At 35.8% G+C, this 26,857-nt stretch overlaps 1 long non-coding RNA gene across 2 annotated transcripts in view; it reads left to right on the top strand.

Moving 5' to 3' along the window:
• The window catches only part of LOC121113081, a 76,733-nt gene that overhangs the window by 39,010 nt on the left and 10,866 nt on the right, over window positions 1-26,857 (top strand). For both annotated transcript variants that reach the window (XR_005857622.1, XR_005857621.1), the window contains one exon: window positions 16,751-16,882. This is a non-coding gene — a long non-coding RNA (uncharacterized LOC121113081). The remainder of the gene's footprint in view (window positions 1-16,750; window positions 16,883-26,857) is intronic.

Raw genomic sequence — 26,857 nt, 5'->3', positions numbered from 1 at the left:
TCTGTTCCTGTGCTCTGTCACTCTCACAGTGAAGAGGTTATTACTCAGGTTTGTATGGAATTTACTCAGTTTATTGCCTGCTGTCCCTTGTCTTCTCATTTGATGTCACTGAAGAAACGGTCGGGCCCCATCCACTTGGCTCCCATGCTGAAGTTATTTATAAAGAGTGATGAAATGCCTTCTCGGTCTTCTGCAGAGCAGTCTGAGGTCTCTCTGCCTTTCCTCATAGAGGAGATGTTCTAGAGCCCTCATCATGTTTGTGGTCCTCTGCTAGACTCCCGAGAAGCACCAAGTCTTTCTTGAACTAAGGAACCCAAAATTGGACACAGTATTCTAAATGTGGTCTCACCACGGCAGAGCAGGGAAGATACTCTCTCTCAACCTGCAGCCCACACTATTTTTAATGCAGCTCCGGACACCACTGGCCTTCTCGATCACAACAGAACACTGTGATGAAGAGTGAGAAAGAGAGTGTTGGTTCTGTTAGAAGCAAAGCTTGCTGTCTCAGTTCTTTACTGGACTGCAAAATGCGAATCTTACCAATTAGAATCTTACCTGCTCTACTAGAGAATTTATTAAGGGTGTGTGAAGGTTTTCATATGGGATGAACTGCATACATTAGATGCTGGTAAAATATTGCTTGCCATGCAGAATAATTATGGTCACTTACACTTATAGAAATGATTGTGGAATTGGATTGGATTACGAAAAGAGCTTTTTTTCTGAGGGAAGTGAAGGCGGTCTTGCTCAGTTGTTTATTAGACTGTACAATATGAATATTCATACTGCCTCAGCTCTTTATAAGGTTGTAATATGTGAACCTTCTTACATGTACTATCGTAGCTTGTGCAATCAGAAAATTTATCCTCATATATTAAGGTTATATCAAGACAGTTAAAAGGGAGGTGTTATTCAAGTGGGAGCCAAATAGGGAGGTGTACACTTATATAATAGCCCTATGGGTATATAACTATAAAATGACAATGTAACTTGTACATAACCACTAACAGCTACGTATGTAACGTGCATGTAAAGTGGATATAAAGTGAATGTTACGTGTATCTTACATGCATGTTACATTTATGTAACATGCATGTACCACGGAACACGCACGTAACAAGGAAGATGGAACATGGGTGGAACATGGAACATGAATGGAACATGTATGTAACATGTAAAATTACGTAAAATGTATGTAACATGTAAAGCATAACGCGTAACGCGCATGTAACGCGCAGGTAACGCGTAACGCGCAGGTAACGCGTAACGCGCCGGTAACGCGCCGGTAACGCGCCTGTAACTTGTAACACGCCTGTAACTTGTAACACGCCCGTAACACGTAACACGTAACACGTAACACGTAACACGTAACACGTACGTAACATGCAAGTAACATGTAAAATGTAACATGTACGTAACATGTAACATGTACGTAACATGTAACGTAACATGTACGTAACATGTAACATGTAACATGTACGTAACATGTAACATGTAACATGTAACATGTACGTAACATGTAACATGTAACATGCAACATGCAAGATGTAACGTACTTAACATCTAACATGTATGAAACATGAAACATGTAAGTAACATTTAACATGTATGTAACATGTAACATGTATGTAACATGTAACATGTATGTAACATGTAACATGCATGCAACATGTAACATGCATGCAACATGTAACATGCATGCAACATGTAACATGCATGCAACATGTAACATGCACGCAACATGTAACATGCATGCAACATGTAACATGTATGCAACATGTATGTAACATGCAACATGTAGCATGTATGTAACATGTAACATGTAGCATGTAAGTAACATGTAACATGTATGTAACATGTAACATGTATGTAACATGTAACATGTAACAGGTATGTAACATGTAACAGGTAACATGTAACATGTATGTAACATGTAACATATATGTAACATGTATGTATCATGTAACATATATGTAACATGCAACATGTATGTAACACGTAACATGTAAGTAACATGTAATATATAACATGTAAGTAACATGTAACATGTAACATGTATGTAACATGTAGCATGTATGTAACATGTAGCATGTAAGTAACATGTAGAATGTATGTAACATGTAACATGTAGCATGTATGTAACATGTAACATGTAACATGTATGTAACATGTAACATGTAAGTAACATGTAACATGTATGAAACATGTAACAGGTAACATGTATGTAACATGTAACATATATGTAACATGTATGTATCATGTAACATATATGTAACATGTAACATGTATGTAACATGTAACATGCTAGTAACATGTAATATATAACATGTAAGATGTAACATGTAACATGCATGTAACATGTAAAATGCATGTAACATGTAACATCGAACATGTACGTAACATGTAAGTAACATGTAACATGTATGTAACATGTAACATGTATGTAACATGCAACATGTATGTAACATGTAACATGTATGTAACATGCAACATGTATGTAACATGTAACATGTAACATGTAAGTGACATGTAACATGTAACATGTATGTGACATGTAACATGTAACATGTATGTAACATGTATGTAACATGTAACATGTAACATGTATGTAACATGTAACATGTTTTTAACATGTAACATGTAACATGTACATAACATGTAACATGTAAGTAACATGTAACATGTATGTAACTTGTAACATGTAAGTAACATGTACCATGTAACATGTAAGTAACATGTAACATGTATGTCACATTTAACATGTAACATGTGCGTAACATGTAACATGTATGTAACATGTAACATGTAAGAAACATGTAACATGTATGTAACATGTAACATGTATGTAACATGTAACATGTATGGAACATGTAACATGTAAGTAACATGTAACATGTATGTGACATGTAACATGTAAGTAACATGTAACATGTAACATGTATGTAACATGTAACATGTATGGAACATGTAACAGGTATGGAACATGTAACATGTATATGACATGTAACATGTAAGTGACATGTAACATGTAAGTAACATGTAACATGTAACGTGTAACATATATGTAACATGTAACGTGTATGTAACATGTAACATGTAACGTGTAACATGTATGAAACATGTAACATGTAACATGTATGTAACATGTAACATGTAACATGTATGTAACATGTAACATGTAACATGTATGTAACATGTAACATGTATGTAACACGTATGTAACATGTAACATGTACGTAACATGTAACATGTAAGTAACATATAACGTGTAACGTGTAACATGTAAGTAACATGTAACATGTAACGTGTAACATGTATGTAACATGTAACATGTATGTAACATGTAACGTGTAACATGTATGTAACATGTAACGTGTAACATGTATGTAACATGTAACATGTAACATGTATGTAACATGTAACATGTAACACGTATGTAACATGTAACATGTATGTCACATGTAACATGTAACATGTAACATGTATGTAACATGGAACATGTATGTAACATGTAACACGTATGTAACATGTAACAGGTATGTAACTTTTAACATGTAACATGTATGAAACATGTAACAGGTAACATGTACCATGTATGTAACATGTAATGTGTAACGTACGTAACATCTAACATGTATGTTACATGTAACATATATGTAACATGTATGTATCATGTAACATATATGTAACATGTAACATGTATGTAACATGTAACATGTAAGTAACATGTATTATATAACATGTAAGTAGGATGTAACATGTAACATGTATGTAACATGTAAGATGTATGTAACATGTAACATTTAACATGTAAGTAACATGTAACATACATGTAACATGTAGCATGTATGTAACATGTAACATGTAACATGTATGTAACATGTAACAAGTATGTAACATGTAACATGTAAGTAACATGTAACATGCATGTAACATGTAACATGTAACATGTATGTAACATGTAACAGGTATGTAACATGTAACATGTAACATGTATGAAACATGTAACAGGTAACATGTAACATGTATGTAACATGTAAAATATATGTAACATGTATGTATCATGTAACATGTATGTAACATGTAACAGGTATGTAACATGTAACATGTAGCATGTATGTAACATGTAACATGTAACATGTATGTAACATGTAACACGTATGTAACATGTAACATACATGTAACATGTAACATACATGTAACATGTAACATGTAACATGTATGTAACATGTAACAGGAATGTAACATGTAACATGTAACATGTATGAAACATGTAATAGGTAACATGTAACATGTATGTAACATGTAACATATATGTAACATGTATGTATCATGTAACATATATGTAACATGCAACATGTATGTAACACGTAACATGTAAGTAACATGTAATATATAACATGTAAGTAACATGTAACATGTAGCATGTATGTATCATGTAACATGTAGCATGCATGTAACATGTAACATGTAGCATGTATGTAACATGTAACATGTAAGTAACATGTAACATGTATGTAACATGTAACATGTATGTAACATGTAACATGTAACATGTATGTAACATGTAACAGGTATGTAACATGCAACATGTATGTAACATGTAACATGTAACATGTAAGAAACATGTAACATACATGTAACATGTAACATGTAACAACTATGTGACATGTAACATGTAACATGTATGTAACATGTATGTAACATGGAACATGTAGCATGTATGTAACATGTAACATGTAACATGTAACATGTATGTAACATGTAACATGTATGTAACATGTTACGTGTACGTAACATGTAACATGTAACATGCATGTAACATGTAACATGTATGTAACATGTAACATGTAAGTAACATGTAACATGTATGTAACATGTAACATGTATGTAACATGTAACATGTAGCATGTATGTAACATGTAACATGAAACATGTAACATGTATGTAACATGTAACATGTATGTAACATGTTACGTGTACGTAACATGTAACATGTAACATGTATGTAACATGAAACATGTATGTAACATGTAACATGTAAGTAACATGTAACATGTAACATGTATGTAACATGTAACATGTAACATGTATGTAACATGTAACAGGTATGTAACATGTAACATGTATGAAACATGTAACATGTAACATGTATGTAACATGTAACATGTATGAAACATGTAACAGGTAACATGTATGTAACATGTAACATATATGTTACATGTATGTATCATGTAACATATATGTAACATGTAACATGTATGTAACATGTAACATGTTAGTAACATGTAATATATAACATGTGAGTAAGATGTAACATGTAACATGCATGTAACATGTAAGATGCATGTAACATGTAACATCTAACATGTACGTAACATGTAAGTAACATGTAACATGTATGTAACATGTAACATGTATGTAAAATGCAACATGTAACATGTAACATGTAAGTAACATGTAACATACATGTAACATGTAACATGTATGTAACATGTACATAACATGTAACATGTAAGTAACATGTAACATGTATGTAACATATAACATGTAAGTAACATGTACCATGTAACAAGTAACATGTAACATGTATGTAACATGTAAGTAAAATGTAACATGTATATAACATGTAACATGTAACATGTATGTAACATGTAACATGTATGTAACATGTAACATGTAAGTAACATGTAACATGTAACGTGTAACATGTAAGTAACATGTAACATGTAACGTGTAACATGTATGTAACATGCAACATGTATGTAACATGTAACATTTATGTAACATGTAACATGTAACATGTATGTAACATGTAACATGTATGTAACATGTAACATGTAACATGTAACATGTATGTAACATGTAACGTGTAACATGTATGTAACATGTAACATGTAACATGTATGTAACATGTAACATGTAACACGTATGTAACATGTAACATGTATGTCACATGTAACATGTATGTAACATGTAACATGCAAGTAACATGTAACATGTATGTAACATGGAACATTTATGTAACATTTAACATGTATGTAACATGTAACAGGTATGTAACATGTAACATGTAACATGTATGAAACATGTTACAGGTAACATGTAACATGTATGTAACATGTAATGTGTAATGTACGTAACATCTAACATGTATGTTACATGTAACATATATGTAACATGTATGTATCATGTAACATATATGTAACATGTAACATGTATGTAACATGTGACATGTAAGTAACATGTAATATATAACATTTAAGTAGGATGTAACATGTAACATGGATGTAACATGTAAGATGTATGTAACATGTAACATTTAACATGTAAGTAACATGTAACATACATGTAACATGTAACATGTAGCATGTATGTAACATGTAACATGTAACATGCATGTAACATGTAACATGTATGTAACATGTAACAGGAATGTAACATGTAACATGTAACATGTATGAAACATGTAATAGGTAACATGTAACATGTACGTAACATGTAACATGTAACATGTACGTAACATGTAACATGTAACATGTAACATGTACGTAACATGTAACATGTAACATGCAACATGCAAGATGTAACGTACTTAACATCTAACATGTATGAAACATGAAACATGTAAGTAACATTTAACATGTATGTAACATGTAACACGTAACATGTAACATGTATGTAACATGTAACATGTATGTAACATGTAACATGCATGCAACATGTAACATGCATGCAACATGTAACATGCATGCAACATGTAACATGCATGCAACATGTAACATGTATGCAACATGTAACATGTATGCAACATGTATGTAACATGCAACATGTAGCATGTATGTAACATGCAACATGTAGCATGTATGTAACATGTAACATGTAGCATGTAAGTAACATCTAACATGTATGTAACATGTAACATGTATGTAACATGTAACATGTAACAGGTATGTAACATGTAACAGGTAACATGTAACATGTATGTAACATGTAACATATATGTAACATGTATGTATCATGTAACATATATGTAACATGCAACATGTATGTAACACGTAACATGTAAGTAACATGTAATATATAACATGTAAGTAACATGTAACATGTAACATGAATGTAACATGTAGCATGTATGTAACATGTAGCATGTAAGTAACATGTAGAATGTATGTAACATGTAACATGTAGCATGTATGTAACATGTAACATGTAACATGTATGTAACATGTAACATGTAACATGTATGTAACATGTAACATGTATGTAACATGTAACATGTATGTAACATGTAACAGGTATGTAACATGTAACAGGTATGAAACATGTAACAGGTAACATGTATGTAACATGTAACATATATGTAACATGTATGTATCATGTAACATATATGTAACATGTAACATGTATGTAACATGTAACATGCTAGTAACATGTAATATATAACATGTAAGTAAGATGTAACATGTAACATGCATGTAACATGTAAAATGCATGTAACATGTAACATCGAACATGTACGTAACATGTAAGTAACATGTAACATGTATGTAACATGTAACATGTATGTAACATGCAACATGTATGTAACATGTAACATGTATGTAACATGCAACATGTATGTAACATGTAACATGTAACATGTAAGTGACATGTAACATGTAACATGTATGTGACATGTAACATGTAACATGTATGTAACATGTATGTAACATGTAACATGTAACATGTATGTAACATGCAACATGTTTTTAACATGTAACATGTAACATGTACATAACATGTAACATGTAAGTAACATGTAACATGTATGTAACTTGTAACATGTAAGTAACATGTACCATGTAACATGTAAGTAACATGTAACATGTATGTAACATGTAAGTAACATGTAACATGTATGTCACATTTAACATGTAACATGTGCGTAACATGTACCATGTATGTAACATGTAACATGTAAGAAACATGTAACATGTATGTAACATGTAACATGTATGTAACATGTAACATGTATGGAACATGTAACATGTAAGTAACATGTAACATGTATGTAACATGTAACATGTATCGAACATGTAACATGTATGGAACATGTAACATGTATGGAACATGTAACATGTATGTGACATGTAACATGTAAGTGACATGTAACATGTAAGTAACATGTAACGTGTAACATATATGTAACATGTAACATGTATGTAACATGTAACGTGTAACATGTAACGTGTAACATGTATGAAACATGTAACATGTAACAGGTATGTAACATGTACCATGTAACATGTATGTAACATGTAACATGTATGTAACACGTATGTAACATGTAACATGTACGTAACATGTAACATGTAAGTAACATGTAACATGTAACGTGTAACATGTAAGTAACATGTAACATGTAACGTGTAACATGTATGTAACATGTAACATGTATGTAACATGTAACGTGTAACATGTATGTAACATGTAACGTGTAACATGTATGTAACATGTAACATGTAACATGTATGTAACATGTAACATGTAACACGTATGTAACATGTAACATGTATGTCACATGTAACATGTATGTAACATGTAACATGTAACATGTATGTAACATGGAACATGTATGTAACATGTAACACGTATGTAACATGTAACAGGTATGTAACTTTTAACATGTAACATGTATGAAACATGTAACAGGTAACATGTACCATGTATGTAACATGTAATGTGTAACGTACGTAACATCTAACATGTATGTTACATGTAACATATATGTAACATGTATGTATCATGTAACATATATGTAACATGTAACATGTATGTAACATGTAACATGTAAGTAACATGTATTATATAACATGTAAGTAGGATGTAACATGTAACATGTATGTAACATGTAAGATGTATGTAACATGTAACATTTAACATGTAAGTAACATGTAACATACATGTAACATGTAGCATGTATGTAACATGTAACATGTAACATGTATGTAACATGTAACATGTATGTAACATGTAACATGTAAGTAACATGTAACATGCATGTAACATGTAACATGTAACATGTATGTAAAATGTAACAGGTATGTAACATGTAACATGTAACATGTATGAAACATGTAACATGTAACATGTAACATGTATGTAACATGTAAAATATATGTAACATGTATGTATCATGTAACATGTATGTAACATGTAACAGGTATGTAACATGTAACATGTAGCATGTATGTAACATGTAACATGTAACATGTATGTAACATGTAACACGTATGTAACATGTAACATACATGTAACATGTAACATACATGTAACATGTAACATGTAACATGTAACGTGTAACATGTAAGTAACATGTAACGTGTAACATGTATGAAACATGTAATAGGTAACATGTAACATGTATGTAACATGTAACATATATGTAACATGTATGTATCATGTAACATATATGTAACATGCAACATGTATGTAACACGTAACATGTAAGTAACATGTAATATATAACATGTAAGTAACATGTAACATGTAGCATGTATGTATCATGTAACATGTAGCATGCATGTAACATGTAACATGTAGCATGTATGTAACATGTAACATGTAAGTAACATGTAACATGTAAGTAACATGTAACATGTAACATGTATGTAACATGTAACATGTAACATGTATGTAACATGTAACAGGTATGTAACATGCAACATGTATGTAACATGTAACATGTAACATGTAAGTAACATGTAACATACATGTAACATGTAACATGTAACATGTATGTGACATGTAACATGTAACATGTATGTAACATGTATGTAACATGTAACATGTAGCATGTATGTAACATGTAACATGTAACATGTAACATGTATGTAACATGTAACATGTATGTAACATGTTACGTGTACGTAACATGTAACATGTAACATGTATGTAACATGAAACATGTATGTAACATGTAACATGTAGCATGTATGTAACATGTAACATGAAACATGTAACATGTATGTAACATGTAACATGTATGTAACATGTTACGTGTACGTAACATGTAACATGTAACATGTATGTAACATGAAACATGTATGTAACATGTAACGTGTATGTAACATGTAACAGGTATGTAACATGTAACATGTATGAAACATGTAACAGGTAACAGGTATGTAACATGTAACATGTATGAAACATGTAACAGGTAACATGTATGTAACATGTAACATATATGTTACATGTATGTATCATGTAACATATATGTAACATGTAACATGTATGTAACATGTAACATGTTAGTAACATGTAATATATAACATGTGAGTAAGATGTAACATGTAACATGCATGTAACATGTAAGATGCATGTAACATGTAACATCTAACATGTACGTAACATGTAAGTAACATGTAACATGTATGTAACATGTAACATGTATGTAAAATGCAACATGTAACATGTAACATGTAAGTAACATGTAACATACATGTAACATGTAACATGTATGTAACATGTACATAACATGTAATATGTAAGTAACATGTAACATGTATGTAACATGTAAGTAACATGTAACATGTATGTAACATGTAAGTAACATGTAACATGTATGTCGCATTTAACATGTAACATGTACGTAACATGTAACATGTATGTAACATGTAACATGTAAGTAACATGTAACATGTATATAACATGTAACATGTAACATGTATGTAACATGTAACATGTATGTAACATGTAACATGTAAGTAACATGTAACATGTAACGTGTAACATGTAAGTAACATGTAACATGTAACGTGTAACATGTATGTAACATGCAACATGTATGTAACATGTAACATTTATGTAACATGTAACATGTAACATGTATGTAACATGTAACATGTATGAAACATGTAACATGTATGAAACATGTAACAGGTAACATGTATGTAACATGTAACATGTTAGTAACATGTAATATATAACATGTAAGTAAGATGTAACATGTAACATGCATGTAACATGTAAGATGCATGTAACATGTAACATCTAACATGTACGTAACATGTAAGTAACATGTAACATGTATGTAACATGTAACATGTATGTAACATGCAACATGTATGTAACATGTAACATGTAACATGTAAGTAACATGTAACATACATGTAACATGTAACATGTAACATGTATGTGACATGTAACATGTAACATGTATGTAACATGTATGTAACATGTAACATGTAACATGTATGTAACATGTAACATGCAAGTAACATGTAACATGTAACGTGTAACATGTAAGTAACATGTAACGTGTAACATATATGTAACATGTAGCATGTATGTAACATGTAACATGTAAGTAACATGTAGCATGTATGTAACATGTAACATGAAACATGTAACATGTATGTAACATGTAACATGTATGTAACATGTTACGTGTACGTAACATGTAACATGTAACATGTATGTAACATGAAACATGTATGTAACATGTAACATGTATGTAACATGTAACAGGTATGTAACATGTAACATGTATGAAACATGTAACAGGTAACAGGTATGTAACATGTAACATGTATGAAACATGTAACAGGTAACATGTATGTAACATGTAACATATATGTTACATGTATGTATCATGTAACATATATGTAACATGTAACATGTATGTAACATGTAACATGTTAGTAACATGTAATATATAACATGTGAGTAAGATGTAACATGTAACATGCATGTAACATGTAAGATGCATGTAACATGTAACATCTAACATGTACGTAACATGTAAGTAACATGTAACATGTATGTAACATGTAACATGTATGTAAAATGCAACATGTAACATGTAACATGTAAGTAACATGTAACATACATGTAACATGTAACATGTATGTAACATGTACATAACATGTAACATGTAAGTAACATGTAACATGTATGTAACATGTAAGTAACATGTAACATGTATGTAACATGTAAGTAACATGTAACATGTATGTAACATGTAAGTAACATGTAACATGTATGTCGCATTTAACATGTAACATGTACGTAACATGTAACATGTATGTAACATGTAACATGTAAGTAACATGTAACATGTATATAACATGTAACATGTAACATGTATGTAACATGTAACATGTATGTAACATGTAACATGTAAGTAACATGTAACATGTAACGTGTAACATGTAAGTAACATGTAACATGTAACGTGTAACATGTATGTAACATGCAACATGTATGTAACATGTAACATTTATGTAACATGTAACATGTAACATGTATGTAACATGTAACATGTATGTAACATGTAACATGTATGAAACATGTAACAGGTAACATTTATGTAACATGTAACATGTTAGTAACATGTAATATATAACATGTAAGTAAGATGTAACATGTAACATGCATGTAACATGTAAGATGCATGTAACATGTAACATCTAACATGTACGTAACATGTAAGTAACATGTAACATGTATGTAACATGTAACATGTATGTAACATGCAACATGTATGTAACATGTAACATGTAACATGTAAGTAACATGTAACATACATGTAACATGTAACATGTAACATGTAACATGTATGTGACATGTAACATGTAACATGTATGTAACATGTATGTAACATGTAACATGTAACATGTATGTAACATGTAACATGCAAGTAACATGTAACATGTAACGTGTAACATGTAAGTAACATGTAACGTGTAACATATATGTAACATGTAACATGTATGTAACATGTAACGTGTAACATGTATGTAACATGTAACATGTATGTAACACGTATGTAACATGTAACATGTATGCAACATGTAACATGTAAGTAACATGTAACACGTAACATGTATGTAACATGTAGCATGTATGTAACATGTAACATGTAAGTAACATGTAGCATGTATGTAACATGTAACATTTAGCATGTATGTAACATGTAACATGTAAGGAACATGTAACATGTAAGGAACATGTAACATGTATGTGACATGTAACATGTATGTAACATGTAACATCTATGTAATATGTAACATGTAAGTAACATGTAACATTTATGTAACATGTAACATGTAACATGTAAGTAACATGTAACATGTAACGTGTAACATGCAAGTAACATGTAACGTGTAACATGTATGTAACATGTTACATGTATGTAACATGTAACATGTAACATGTATGTAACATGTATCATGTAACATGTATGTAACATGTAACATGTAACATGTATGTAGCATGTAACATGTATGTAACATGTAACATGTAACATTTATGTAACATGTAACATGTAACATTTATGTAACATGTAACATGTAACATGTATGTAACATGTAACATGTATGTAACTTGTAACATGTAAGTAACTTGTAACATGTAAGTAACATGTAACATGAAAGTAACATGTAACATGAAAGTAACATGTATGTAACATGTAACATGTATGTAACATGTATGTAACATGTAACATGTATGAAACATGTAACAGGTAACATGTAAAATGTATGTATCATGTAACATGTATGTAGCATGTAACGTGTAACGTACGTAACATCTAACACGTATGTATCATGTAACATATATGTAACATGTATGTATCATGTAACATATATGTAACATGTAACATGTAACATGTAAGTAACATGTAATATGTAACATGTAAGTAAGATGTAACATGTAACATGTATGTAACATGTAAGATGTATGTAACATGTAAGATGTATGTAACATGTAACATGTAACATGTAAGTAACATGTAACATGTATGTAACATGTAACTTGTAACATGTACGTAACATGTAACATGTGCGTAACATGTAACATGTATGTAACATGTAACATGTATGTAACATGTAACATGTACGTAACATATAACATGTATGTAACATGTAACATGTATGTAACATGTAACATGTACGTAACATGTAACATGTTTGTAACATATAACATGTTTGTAACATGCATGTAACATGTAACATGCGTGTAACATGCGTGTAACATGTAACATGCGTGTAACATGTAACGTGTAACATGAATATAGCATGTAACATGCGTGTAGCATGTAACGTGTAGCTTGTATGTAACGTGTAACGTGTATGTAACGTGTAACACGTAACGTGTATGTAACATGTAACATGTAACATGTATGTAAAATGTATGTAACATGTAAGTAACATGTAAGTATCTTTTAACATGTATGTTACATGTAACATGTATGTAACATGTAACTTGTATGTAACATGTTTCATGCAACATGTGTGTATCATTTAACATTTATGTTAATGGAGACTGGAGAGGTGTTTGGCAGCCCCCTCCCACCCCCCCCCCCTTTCTGTTTGCTTCTTGCCTCTGATCTATATGATTGTGACAGTGAACCATGAACCTCTGTGCAACACAGCAGAAGGGGTAGTACCCTCCAAATTTCTACTGGGAATGACTGTTACTGAGTACAAGGCAGAGTTTCTTGAGATTTATGAAAACAGAATATCCTTCTGGTGATCTCATGCTCTGTGGCTTCCCTTTCTTGGTACATTCTGCCTACAGTGTCTGTCTCAAACTTAGATGTGCAAAATGGTTGCCTCACTCCTTATAGCCTTCATCTTTTTTGGAGTTCTGAGAAAGTGATGTTTTATTCAACTGTAATGTTATCTTGGCTTAAAAATACTTCTCATAATAAACATAAATTTGATTTTATATATGCTTTAGCTAATTTCATTTTTATTTTAATGTAGCTGTTTGTTTCTTTATTTAGTGTATCTCAGGTTGTTCAATCCAATTACCTATTCCCACCTCACATGGACACGATCACGTTATTCGTTAGAAAATACTGCAATGACATTCTGACTTCATTGCTTCTGGTTCTTAGATTTCAGCCTTGGACATTTTACTTTACTTACGTTATTTGAATGTTCCAAAATGCTTATGTTGCTAAGCACGTTCTCATGATGGACAACCAATTTGAATGAAATAAATGATAGTTTCTAGTGGTCTTTCTGTCATATGGGAACTCTACAATGGGAAGATCTGAATCCTGATATTCTGTCTGCCCCCCTCTGTCTTGGTGAGACTGACAGGACGATTACTGGCACTTGATTAAAAAAAAATGGCATTACAGTTGCTCGTTACACTCGACATACTCACACGACCTCAGTGTATGTTTCTTTTAGAGATGGACTTCATGTAAAGTCAAGAGTGGTCCAACTGCTTTCAATCCCCTCGCCTCCTCCACCCAGACGTGTCTGACCCTGTGTGTTTAACATACAGCGAACACTCATGATTAACCTGAACTTGTGAACTGCACAAGTATGCCTGAATAAACTCTGCTTTGGTTCATGTTAATTGAAACTCCACATGGACTTTGCAGAATTTCCACATGCATCCAAGTCGCCTGTGAAGTATCACTTCCCAGCAGATTTTTCTTTCTTTACCTACAGCTGTCTCTGCTCAGAACAGAGCGAAAGGAGAAACTGTGCTTTCTGGATGATTTTTAACATAATGTCATAGAAGTCAACTGTGTTATATTGAGAACACTTTTGTATCATATAGAAACTCCAGTGCAATTGATCTTCTGTCAGAGACATCTCACACTGTGTTTCTCCGCTAAGATTTTGGTGTGAGATAGCCAGGTCTTAGTGGACAGGTCTATGCTCTGGGAATTGCTAGAACATGTCATACACTGAAGGTTATATTTTAGGAGAATTTAAATCCAGGCTTTTTTAGAAATGTCTAATAGCTTCTCAAGTTGAACAGGTCTTGAAATTTGAAATTTTGTGTGTTTCTGTAGTGAGTTCTTAAGTGTCCGCTACAGCATAAGAGAATAAAGCATGTTTCCCTTTGCCTTTCGCCCCTTTGAGTGGATACACAAATGCAGGAACCACTGTCATCCCACTTTTCTTCCCCAAAAAGTATTTTTGCATTTCCATTTGTTCTGAGTTTGTTTTCCCTGTCTCCCCTGATGTCAGATGTTAACTTTATTGTACAACAGATTTCCAACAAAATCAGCTCTCTGTGTTCTCTGCCATTTGGATCCTTTGTGAAACACTGGCCAACACAACAATACTTTTCGTGCATTTTTGTCACTCTGCTTCATTTTACCCTTTGCAGGAACTCTGTCATCAGCTTACAGAGGGGCAGGTCCAAGCTCCTCACCAGCACAGGTGTTTTACTGTGGGAAACAGCCACAGCTGGGGCACTAATGCAGTGTGGTTTATGCTGTGTCAGTTTACTTGGATAGGAGTTCCACAAGATTAGGAGCATGCTTCAGTTGAAGCTGTGATTTGGAAACACTCACAAATCCCAACAAAGCCATCTCATTCCTTGAGTGCCTCCCTGGAAAGGCCTGCTTATCAGTATTGAAAGAATGAATTATTTCTAATGAAGAAGAACGTATTTTAATCCCTGTCAGATTTGAGGAATTTCTAGGCAGGCTACTTTTATTGTTTCCTTTCCAAGAGTTTGTCTCAGTACTGCCATAAACTGCAATAGAAATATCATTTTATAAATGAATCTGAAGGTTATTGCACAGGCCTATTGAACGTACCCAGGATCAATTTGTGTGTGAGCTAGCACCTGGAAGTCTATGAAGAAATTCAGAAAGGGTAGTCTTGACTCATTACCTGCCTACTTGAATTTAATTTCTTTCCTATGTCAGAGTGACTGAGTGACAATGTGTTGTCTGACCCTTTTTCTTTGATTTGCTTAGTCTTTTATCGATTATCTCCTGCTTCTCAAGTTCCAGGAACTGCTCATCTGTGCTACAGACGCATGCTGCTCAACCTTCAGTGTGTCATGCTGCTCTTCAGAATGACTTCCAGTGCAGAACTGATGTTCTGACGACTACAGTCATGGTCTGCTGCTGCTGCAGGTAAAAATACACATCAACATTTTTTGTGGGAGGGAAACCTTTAGTGTAATTGTAGAGACCAACTCACAGAATCCTGCTCTCTTTCACTTGAGGTAGCTGATAGTTCCTTATAAATCCTGTTTGTGGTCATAAGCAAAAGTGTTCAAAATCTCTGAGACCGACCAAATTGCTGTGGAGAGTCAAGCAATACCACAGAGTGTTTGTCATGGATTAATTCAAAGTCACTGTGGTGTTTATATGATAAAGAGCAGTAAGGTTTGCCTAGGAACTAGGAATCTGTAACCTCTCTTTCTTATGCTGGCTTTAATCATAGAATGTTAATGTGCCCTTGATTTTACTTTTTCCTTGGGTCAAATTTGTTAATGGAAATATTCTGCTGATACGGTCACCCATGTATGTTGAAGTTAGCAGCAAGAGTTATAGAGAATTAAAAGCCTTATCAAAGGCTGTGAAAGAGAAATGTCAGAATCTCAGAATTCCATCACCAAGGAAGGCACTCACAATGCAAGATCTGTCTGATGCTGTCAAGTATTCTGAACAAATGTTAGTTCAGACAAATGAAAGCATTGCTGGGTTTTACTAATGAATACTTTTAACCATTTTAAGTTAAGCAACTAAAAGGGAGTCTCAGAGCCATTTCTTGAGAATGAGGTTGTATTTAGAATGAGTTCTGTACCCATCGAAATTATATGCAAAGCTACATATAATTCTGCGTGTATCTCTTATTTTGTATGTGCTTAACTGCTATGCTTGCATGTAATTATGTTATTTTCTTGAGGAAAAAGGTCTAAAGTTGTGTTGAGGTACGTAATAAAGCTCTACAGCAATTGCTGAATATTGCTGAAGCGATATCTCAAATAACATAGGAACAAAGATCCTTGCCTGCAAATTAACTCTGCTTCTATTAAAAGTTTTAACACTGATAGTACATCAGTTTGTTGCTAGGCTATCCGTACATGACATTTTGTTTCTTTATTAAGGTCTGTAGATCACTCTTTTTTAGAGATGTAAAATTCTTGAATGCTGTCATTTCTTACATACTTTTTACTTAGGGTTATTTCTCATACTATAGCACCTCTAACTCCAAGCAGTGTCTCAACTGTTGCAGCAGAACTGTCATACTTTTGCTTTTATCACCATTTTAAAATCTTCTTTTTCTTGCCTCCGTCCACCTTATACCTCACAGGTAGTTAATGCTGGCAATTTGAGTTGTTGTTGAACCTTTTTCCTTGTCAGGGATTTTTCCCCACATGCTGAGCTGAATTACTTTACAACTTCAAATTACTTTATTTTTTTTCTTCTACCCCTCCATGGCGTCTGGTACTATTGTAGCGAAGCTGAAATTTACAGGGGAAGGTTTCAGTCCTGAAGTGCTAATTTAATGAAATTGTAGTACTTCATAGGAATTACTGATGTATTCACTCCTTCGAGAAGCTATCAGAATATTTTGTTAGCTAGAAGTACTGTTTTGGAAGGAATGTGCTTTGGGGCTCTTTTTTAAGGGAGAATCTTAAATGTGCTTGCATATCATGTTTTGCCGTATTAGAAAAGCAAATATATTTCCTGTTCAAAAGTCTTATAAGTCACATTTTTTTTATGCTTTAGCTTAAAGCAAACCAAAACTGAGAAATCTACTTTCACAAGTCAGAAGTTAGGCTTATATTTCACTAGAGAACTATCTAAGCATCTTTCACTACCATTACATTCAGTAAACAAGCAGTGCAAGCAATAACTCATTTGTGTTTTTTCACCCTTGTTGCTCTGGAAAAGTTGTTTACTTTTATAAGTTGATTTGGGCAGATTTGTGTTTTTTGCTGTTTTTCTAGGGGAGAAGGGATTACTCACCTTGACTCTGCTGTTCTGAATTCTCAATTAGTTGATTTATTCTTTCTTTCTATTTGCGGGAGGAAGATCTTAATTTCATTATTCCTCATTCACCTTCGGAAGTCTGGCTCAGCCTACAGTATATTCAATTATTACGAGTCTGCTATTTTATTTGGCAGCTCCATTTGTTTGCAGTGAGTCAAATCCCCTCCCTAACATTTAACTTCTGTATCCCCTACAATAACTTCACTTTGTGACCTTGTTCTGCCTGCAGCAACTGGTTGCAGTAGCCATAATTTGTAGATAATCTTCTTTTTATGTATTTGTTCACTAATAATATATCTGTCTTTTCTACAGACTGAATGTTCCCAGCTTTGTTTTCTACTTTCTTCTTCCCTTTGTGTGCAAGTGGCATTCAGAATAAATACATTTTCAAACCAGAAATGGGACCATGTAACACTGAGTGAAATAATGGCAGTTTTAGATAGATAGTTGAGTATCTAGAATTTCCATGTTGAAAGTATTTTCGGTGTTTCCAAAGATTGCTATTTTTCTCCAAATTAGATGGAAGAACTGAAAATAACAGAAGTATGAGTTGCATGCAAACTGGTGGGAAACATGGTTTAGAATGTGGAAAACTGGCATTGAAATGTCTTGCTGGGTTTGGTGAAATGTCAGGAGACCTTGTGCCTGGGTTTGTCAGAATGCGTCCTCAACTTGAATGTCTCAATCTTGTCCAACCTGCCCCAATAAGTAAGAGCTATAATTCAAGTGTTCAAGGCCACTTCCTCATTTCTGGACTGTGTCTACTAGCCAGATTACTTCACTTGTATTGACCAAAAATTCTTGATGTGCTCTCGTAACACAGTAATGTCCAAAAAGTACAGATATTGCTGGAAGTGAAAGTCAAGTTGTAAATAGCTCTTCCTTTGCTTCTCTGCAGGCAGGACCAGTGGCAACAAGCACATCCTGAATTCCCCACTCAGCTTTTAGACCCAGTGAAAACAGGAAATCTGTTTGAGCTGGCCCATTCAGTGAAATGACTCACACAGCAGATCTGTGGTGGAACCAAGAGTGGGATAGGGTGGTGGGAACATCTTTCCTGGCTGAGCCTGGGGTCTAATTGTGGGATGCGTGACTGGCCTCTCACTGTTTTCTTCTCCTTGCTGAAAACTGTAACATTGCTAGCAAATGTCTATGTGATGCATCAAATTCCTTCAGGAGAAAAACTCAGAAGGCACATTATTCAGAAGGATTCAGGTATTGGTGTAAATCAGTTAATAACAAACTTAAAAGCTATATGTATACTATATGAAGACAGTTTATTGAGTTTTCATCATCCCAGAATCATAGGTTGGAAGGGACCCTAAAGATCATCTAGTTTCAACTTCACCCTGCTGGGGGGAGGGTTGCCACCAACTAGATCATACTACTCAGGGCCCCATCCAACCTGGCCTTGAACATCTCCAGATGGGGTGCCCACAGCTTCTCCAGGCAGCTTGTGCCAGTGCCTCACCTCCCTCCAATTAAGGAATGTCTGCCTAACATGTCATCTGAATCTCACCTCTTTGAGTTCAAAACTATTTCCCTTGTCCTATCATTATTAAACCATGTAAAAGATTGATCTCCCTCCTGCTTGTATGCTCCTCTCAAGTACTGAAAGGCCACAGTGATGTCTCCCTGGAGCTTTCTCTTTTCCAAGCTAAATGAGCCAACCTTTCTCCATAAGAGAGGAGCTCCAGTTCTTTGATCCTCTTCACGGCCCTCTTCTGGACCTACTCCAACAGCTGCACATCTTGTGTCAGGGGCCCCAGACCTGGACACAGTACTCCAGATGGGGCCTCATGAGGGTAGAGGAGAGGAGGACAATCACCTCCCTCACTCACTGGCCACCCCTCTTCTGATGCAGCTCAGAATACTGTCAGCCTTTCTGGGCTGCAGGAGCACACCAATGGCTCATGTCTAGCTTTTCATTCACCAGAACCGCTAGTTCCTTTTCTGCAGGGTTGCTCACAATGAGTTCTTCTCCCAGGCTGTACACATATCTGGGACTGTCCCGATCTAAGAGCAGTAGCTTGTGCTTGGCCTTGTTGAACATAATTTGGTTTGCATGTTCTCACTTTTGAGGCACATACAGATCTCTCAGGATGGCTTCCTTCTCTTCTTTTGTGTCAGCTGCACCACTCAGCTTAGTGTCAAGAGTGCACTCAATCCCATCATCTATGTCAATGATAAAGATGTTGAAAAGCACTGGTCCCGAGACTGACTCCTGGGCGACACCACTCATGACTGACCAGAACATATATCTGTGGACCACAACACTCTGGCTGTACCTATCCAACCAATTCTTTAACAATGAGTAGTCCAGCCTTCAAATCTTTATCTCTCCAATTTAGAGAGAGAGATGTGGGGCAGGACCATGACAAAGAGGCTAACTGGTCTGTAGTTCCTCAGATCTTACTTTCTGCCTTTCTTAAAAAAAAAAAAAAAAAAAAAAAAAAAAAGTGTGATGTTTTCTTTTTTCCATCTGAACTGTTTGCTTCCAGTGAATGGATGGTATCTTAGTATTATAATACTTTTTAGATTCCTTGCTTACCTTGTGTTTTGTTGTTGTTGTTAGTTTTATACTGAAAGAAAAAATAGGCACCAAGCTTCTGAGCAACTGAAAATGTAATTTGGTTAGTCTTGGACTCTGTGTAACTTGCTTAATTAAATGACTTCTGAAGAAGCCATTTAATCTGATGTTTGATACCAAGCGATGCCAGATTTGCTGTTATCCGTATTATACTGCATGATTAGTTGTTTAAGGAAATTATTCAGTCAGCTTCACTGAAGCTTCACTTTAATGAGTGCTGTTGAAATCCATGTATTGCCTGTATGTGTTTGATGCTAGATTGAATGGCTCTTGAATATTTTTACTGTTCTAAATTCTTTAGTATTTTCTTACTGTTTTATTAGATACTGAGTAATTAAAACTACTCTTTTATTTTCCACATTAAGCTGAAAGAGTACAAGATTCCTCTGTGACAACTCTTTACCATTACTCAGTAATTTTTGCTAATTTTCTTAGTCTTAACTGATTTCCTTAGTTGCCTAGATAGTTAAAAATGAAAGTAATAAAACATAATAAAGATAGTGCATTTACACAGAAAGTAAGGAGAAACACAGTCAGAATGCTAAAAGCATGCTAGCTTTATATTATATTGAGACCTGAGTTAGAATACAAAGTAAGGAAATATCAGGCTTCATGAAGTGTTTTTTTTTTTTCCTTGCAATTCTAGTTTTTCAGGAAATACAATTAGTCTTTCTTCTTATTTAAGTGTGCTTAGATGTAAGTGGCAAAAAACACTGTGTTCCCTTTTCTTATCTGACTCAAAACAAACTGGTCAAATACTTTGGCAAAAAATATTTTTCTGATGTCTTGGTTTTAATGCAGAATCCACTAAAATTAAAATTCAATAATCTATCCATGATATAAAAGTAATAGAAGCTTTTGTGACATTTCCAAAGAACAGAAATAGACATCCTGTTCCATTCAAATGAAAACAGTAGTAGTGTCTGCTTCATGTCAGGTACAAAAATAAAACATATCATTTGTCAAATGAATGCTATAATGAAATACAGGACAGCTTTATGAAGCTGGAGACTGACAGCAGAAAAGAGAGTCTTGTGGTATTGCATGCACTCTTTCTCTGAAAAGTGAAGAAAGACAAAGCTACTAGATGGGAAATCTGGGTTGGGGCAAAGCCCCTGTGCTGGTGATCAAAGTGTCTTTCAGACAGGAGCTGGAGGTACATCTGGCTTTGCACTGCTATGTCTCTGGCTAGAAGCTGGAGACCATCCAGTCACACCTAGGGCTGATATGCACCTGTGCATAACCTCCAGCACCCCAGCAGTAGATGTGGAAGGGCACATTGAGCAGTCTAGCGGGGCCATAAGGCCTCCAGAGATTGATGAAGCAATCTGTGACTAAGGAAAGCATGTGCACCCTACTCTCTGACTTTGCCATAGCCTTTGAAGTTGCAGGGGAGTGAGTATTTATCCATGCTTAGTCACAAATTTCACATAACAGACCATGAGAGTTAATTCTGTTGTAAGTAATGTTCTGTCTTGCTGGGAAGATGTTGGGAGCATTTGACCTCACTTGTGAAAGGCACATCTGTCCCCCACTCTGCTTGATGCTCCAGACACAGTTCTGCACTTCACACCTTCCTGGGTCCTGACACAGACACAATCAGATGCCCTTTCTGCTTGGGAAGGTATATGTAGTGTGAGAGCTAACTAGCCTGTGCTGCTGGAAATTAATGATGTTTATACTCGATCTTGCCAGAGCTGACAGCAGGTTGAAGCTGTTGACAGAGTATTTCTCTTCCCAAACTCTCTTTGTGCTGCTGTATTTCCCACTGAACACACACAGTGCCTGCTTGTCTGATGGCTGCAATGAGGGTGAATGACAGAGGTGCCTATGCTGTTTTCTGTAGTCTCTGCTGGTGAGCTATACAGCTGTGTGTTGGGCAAAGCTCAATTTCTGATTGTTTGTGCAAATAAGAAGTACAGCAGAGGTTTTCTTGCAGTCAGGAAGAAAAATTTGCAGGGAAGAAGGTAATTTCTCTACTGTACTAGCTGATACAGTACAGGAAAATAATAATAATGGAAGTGGTTTTGGACGCAGAAGCACACAAAAACCTAACTGGGTTGATTTAGATGGGATGCATCAGCATTATTTATACAAAATGGGCACTACTGACATCAGAATCACCAAGTTTGGAAAAGTCCTCCAACATCATCTAGTCCAACTCTTTACCTACCACCAGTATTTCCCCCCTCACCCATGTCTCTTAGTAACAGATCTAAATGTTCCTTGAATACCTCCAGGGACTATGACTCAACCTCTTCCAGTTCTGACCACTCTTTCAGAGAATAAACTTTTCATAATATCCAAACCAAACCTCCCCTGGTACAACTTGAGGCTATTCCCTCTAGTCCAATTGTTACAGACATGGAAGAAGAGGCCAATGTCTACACAGCCTCCTTTTAGGCAGTTGTAGAGAGCTATGAAGTCTCCCCTGAGCCTCCTCCAGATTAAACAATCCCAGTTCCCTCAGCTGCTCCTCATAAGACTTGTGCTCCAGACCCTCTAGCAGTTTTGTTGTCCTTCTTTGAACGTGTTCCAGGGCCTTGATGTCTTTCAATTAGTGAGGGGCCTGAGACTAAACACAGTACTTGAGGTGCGCCTTCAGCAAAGCTCGGTACAGGGAGATGGTCTACTCCTTGCTCCTGCTGGCAATGCTATTTTTGATACAAGCCAGGATGCCATTGGCCTTCTTGGCCACCTGTGTACACTGCTGGTTAGTGTTTAGCGGAGCATCAACCAATACCCACAGCTTCATTTCTTCCACACAGTCTTCCAGCCACTCTGCCTCATGCCTGTAGCGTTGCCTGGAGTTGTTGAGGGGATGATGTGAAACACGTTTGTGAGAAGATTTTTAGCTGTGTGCTCATACTAGCACAAACTGCAGTAATGTAAATGGGAGTGTAAGCTACTTATAGCACAAGGACTGCAGACTTCCAATTGGTATCTCCGAGTTTCCCTAGGCATTACTTGTGGAGAGCAGGGGCTGAATTATCTCAAAATGACCTCATTGTGATAAAGACCCTGATAGACCCAAAGCAGGTGGGATTTAGTAAGGTGTTGCCTGTTCCCTCCTCAACAATCTTTGCAGGATTTAGTTTGCTGTTTGTTTTGAATCTTAATGAGAAAAGCAGGTGCAGCCTGAGATTGTGATGGAGGTGAGTGCCCGCAGGACTCACAGAATCACAGAATGGCCTGGGTTGGAAGGGACCTCAAGGATCATGGATCTCCAACCCCCCTGCCAGGCAGGGCCACCAACCATCCCATTTACTAGACCAGGGTGCCCAGGGCCCCATCCAACCTGGCCTTGAACACCTCCAGGGACGGGGCATCTACAACCTCTCTGGGCAGCCAGCCCATTCCAGCACCTCACCACTCTCCTTGTAAAGAACTTCCCCCTAACATCCAACCTAAATCTTCCCTCTTTCAACTTAAAACCGTTCCCCCTTGTCCTGCTGTTATCTACCCTTTCAAAGAGTTTACTCCCTTCTTGTTTATAGGCTCCCTTCAGGTACTGAAAGTCTGCAATGAGGTCACCCCACAGCCTTCTCTTCTCCAGGCTGAATAAGCCCAGCTCCCTCAGCCTGTCCTCACAGGGGAGGTGCTCCAGCCCCCTGATCATCTTTGTGGCCCTCCTCTGGACCCTCTCCAACAGCTCTCTGTCTTTCTTGTACTGGGGGGTCCATACCTGGACACAGTACTCCAGATGGGGCCTCACAAGAGCAGAGTAGAGAGGGACAATCACCTCCCTGTCCCTGCTGGCCACCCCTCTCATGATGGAGCCCAGGATACCATTTGCTTTCTGAGCTGCAAGAGCACACTGCTGGCTCATATTAAGTTTCTCATCCATCAGGACCCCCAGGTCCTTCTCCTAGCAGTTCAGGTGATTGCAGCATGCTCTGCAGGTGTGTGGTAATGACAGGCTGGTTACCGATTTAGCCTGCTTATAAATGGTCTGGCAATGGCATGAAGGAGTACTTAGCTCTGTTTGGTTGGTAGGGGAGAGCATCTATTTCAGTGCTGAATGGAAAGACCAGCAGTACAGAGTGCCCTAATCCTAATGTGGAGAGAGGCTATTTGGCTGCATCATGAGGCTCAGTGTGCTTCTTGTACCTTCATCTTTCTTCTCAATAGGTCTGCTCTTGCTAAACTGAAGAAGACTATCTGCTGGGTCATCAAAGATGGATGTTACAGTGCTGCCTACACATGCTAACTCCAGCTGACAAGGAGGGAAAAAAGGGAGCTTCAATGAGTTACTACAGCTTTGATCCTCTGTAGAAGAAAGGAGATGTTTTGCAGTTGAGTAGTGATGTATCTACCGGGAGTGAGAAATGGCATCTTCTTTCCTTTTCATCTATTTCCTTATGCATATCAAATAATCTCCTTCTGCTGCCTACACTTGAATACGCTCTCCATGAGCTGCCATCTCTAACAGCATTGTATACCTCAAATCTCCTGAGGAGAGAAATTTTGTGAGAAGCTTTCAGAGAGTAAATGGTTTCCACCAGCGCCTGAACCCCTTCCTCCCAATGCAGGAGGAGGCTAGGACAAATAGTCTGAAGGTGATGTGGTGACTGTGTGGCTGGAGTAGGTCCCTGCTCTCTTGCTTTCCCTACTCCCCTCAGAAAGGAATCTGGACTATCTCTCATCCCCTGCCTGGAAAGTCAGTGGAGGTTTTAACCTGGAGAAGTATGTGTATTTTGCTTGCCTGTGCAGTTAAGGCATATCACAGAGTCATAGATCATCAGGCTCCAACCCCCATGCCACTGGCAGGGCCACCAAACTCCATATCTAATACTAGACCAGGCTGCCCAGTGCCCCATCCAACCTGGCCTTGAACACCTCCAGGGATGGCGCATCCACAACCTCTCTGGGCAGTCTATTCCAGCACCTCACCACGCTCCTGGTAAAGAACAACAGTCCTGTTACCCTCAAACTTCATTCCCATAACTTCTTGTTATAGCTTTAAAGTACTACTCACTGTTTTAGAAATAAAACTGAATTTCAAAGTCACTGTTTTCATTATTTTGTGCAGATACACATAGACAATTTACATTTTGATAATTGCCCTGTGCATTTCCAAACTTCTGCTGTACTAGTTTTTTTGATGAGATCTTGAGGAAAAGGATTGAGTTTAATCTGGGGAAGTATGTATATTTTATTTGCCTGTACAAATAAGGAATATACAGCTTAAGAATGTTCAGAGCCACTGGAAGGTGCTTAACACAAAGGATGATTTCTAGATGCCTTTGCTGAGCATCTTTAAGTGAGGAGAAACAAAAATGTCTCCCTTTACAGCTGTAAAAATTCACACGCTATCCTCAGGCTAGGGGTGCTCCTGAGGTCACTGGGGTATGAAATCTGTATACTCTGGCAAATGAGCTGTAACTGCTGGGGGAAGCAGCAGCAGATGTAGTCATCTTACTGAAAGCAACTTATTCCGATGGGACCAGATGTACTCTTCCTGCACAAGCTCACAGTGATGCTATCTCAGAGAAAATTAGTGTGTCTTGGCATAT

Source organism: Gallus gallus, chromosome 2 (assembly GCF_016699485.2).
Source record: "Gallus gallus isolate bGalGal1 chromosome 2, bGalGal1.mat.broiler.GRCg7b, whole genome shotgun sequence".
Taxonomy (NCBI): domain Eukaryota; kingdom Metazoa; phylum Chordata; class Aves; order Galliformes; family Phasianidae; genus Gallus; species Gallus gallus.
Note: the sequence above shows the minus strand (reverse complement) of the source record. Positions and strands in the feature narration are given on the sequence as shown.